The sequence below is a fragment of the Vombatus ursinus genome, unplaced genomic scaffold (assembly GCF_900497805.2).
Source record: "Vombatus ursinus unplaced genomic scaffold, bare-nosed wombat genome assembly UNPS02014791.1, whole genome shotgun sequence".
NCBI lineage: Eukaryota > Metazoa > Chordata > Mammalia > Diprotodontia > Vombatidae > Vombatus > Vombatus ursinus.
In genome coordinates, this window is record NW_020954569.1 from 58,625,544 (window position 1) to 58,628,210 (window position 2,667).

The window sequence follows — 2,667 nt, forward strand, 5'->3', positions numbered from 1 at the left end:
TTCAGCTATTTTCAGAGGTAGTTCTGGGGGTAGGTAAGTTTTCAGTTCTTCCAAAATAATAAGATTTAAAGAGAAGTTTGTTTCATAATCTCCTGGCATGTGCTCTGGTCTATGAGCAACTGTAAGCACTCTTTTCTGCCCTGGAACTGTTACCAAGGTCCCAGTTTCCTTGTAGTCACAAGCTCTGGTGTGCTAATTTTCTTCCTTGTTCTGGCCAGATCTGTGTATCAGCAATGCAACAGAGTCCTGTAATCAGTACCAGTGAAGGGACTCCTGTAATCTCCTTCTGACCATCTCTCTGACCCCCTTACTGACTGTGGACTGAGAGCTCTGGAAACTGCTGCTGCCACAGCTGATTCAATTGCCCCCACATACTGCTGCTGGTTTGCTGGGGTGTGGCCTATTTTGGACTGTGCTCCTTTCTCACCCTAGTGAGACAGACCTTTCCTGCCAACCTTCTAAGTTATCTTAGACTTGAAAATTGTTTCATCCTGTCCTTTTGTGGATTTTATTACTCCAAAATAGTGTTCCAAAATGTGTTGAGGCTTTATTTAAAATTATTTGGAGGTAAATTTAGGAAAGCTTATTCAGGTCCCTTGCCTTTTCTCTACCATCTTGGCCCTACCCCTACCCCTTGGGGAGTTTCTAATACCAATGAATTTACAGATCTAATTTTACAAATGCTGATTTTGTTTCTGTGTAGCTGTGAATCATGGAACATAAAAAATTTCCAAAGAATCAAAACTGTGGGTGATTCAAAAGACAATGGAGAAATATATAATGGACTTATTTAGGTTGTACCGTAGAACCTTCAACATTTAACCTCAAGAATCGATATAGAAGATATTACCTGAGAAATGTCTAATAAGGAAAAAAATGGAGAGATGACTCAGTCATGTTAACTAAGTGATTCAGTGAAAAAATCTGAGTGGTGATTCCTAGAGGACATTAAAAGACCTAGAGTAAGGCCTGTGGATTTTTGGGTGGATCCCTTATGTAGGATTTAGAAAGGATACTGACTAGGAACACAAAGGATAATGAAGTGTTGATTCATTTCAATTTATGCAATTGAAAGGAAATCCCACATTGAGTAGATTGTGAATCCACTGAGGTATTGTATATTTATTAGGCTTATATAGACTATTATATATATATATATACACATATATACATGTACTATAATATATATAAGCTGCTTGAGAGCAGAGTTCATTACTGTGTCCACCATGATTTACTGCACATAGAAATTGCTTAATACATATTTGTTGAATAAAATTTCATTCAACAAATAAATCTCTTGGACCCATTGGGCGTGGATGCATTGTTGCTTCATATTTGGATAGTTTTCTATGGGAGGGATAGGGGTAGATAGGATAGACCATCAAAGTCCCACCCTTTACTCCCCATATATTTCTGTCAGTTCATAATTATGTTATAAACTCCAAAATATTTGCAAACTCTTCTTCTAGTTATGTAAGACTTCTAGTTGTTTAAGGATAGATTGTCTTCTCAACAAGAATCTCCAACAACTATGTAACACTGATTCATTTCTGGTGGTTACATCATACTACAGCCTTACCTAATTCACCAAGTTTTAGGGTACAACAACATTCCTTTAACCTTTGCTCACATTCTCATACTCACAAAGGTGCACAATTAAAGAGTGTGAATCAATAAAGCACATTCTTCTGACAAAAAAAATACCAATTTCTATGTATTACAAGTTATTGATTAAAGACCTATGATATGCCCAGTATGTATTAGTTTCTATGGGGCATATATAAATGTGATGTGATTCTTTCATTTGAACTCATGATCTAGTGGGTAACCTAAAATTTACATATTTAAATAATAAAGGACAATGTAAGGTAGAGTATGATGAAGTACTGAATTATGTGTTTCTAACTATAATTACTACAAAGCATAAAATCACAAGAATGAATAAATGTAGATCATAGGCAAATATACACCAAAGTAGTCATGAAAGTTTCTGTAGATGAAGGAGAACTTGAGCTGGGGCATACAAAAGGCAGAAGTTTTCAAAGAAAATTTGGCTAGTGCCAATATTAGCCTTAAATAGCTTAACTATTATACACATATACACACATATTCTTAAGAAACACAGTACAAACAGCAGCCCAGTGCTACCATCCTACTTTTTCATTGGAGATCCTTTTTTTAAAGCAATCCAAAAATTTATTCCTCATTTCATTCTATTCTATAAGCTGCTAATGTCACTCTAATCAATATATTTACTTATTCTTAAAAAAAAACTTGCTATTGCTGTTCTATTTTTTCTTTTATTCTTTAAAATACTTATAAGCATTTTAAATGGGGACACATGATTCATGGTGAGCATGACTCATACCTAATTGTCTTCTTCCCTTTAATCACATATTGGGCTTTTCTTTAAAAAAATCTAAATATAGATTCTACATTTAGGACTTCGGGGAAAATATGTAACCTTATATCCTGTTGCCTTATTTGGAAGGAAGGAAACTGAAAATTAGATAATCTTGAACCTGCTTCTCAGCCTTTCATGGAAGGACAGAACTAAGAAGTACCTGGGGTGGGAAGATGCAGGAAAGAAAGATATAGGAAGAAAGGGAAAAGCCTCTTTGTAGTGCCCATTTATTAATGGATGTGAATATATGTTGCTATTGTAGT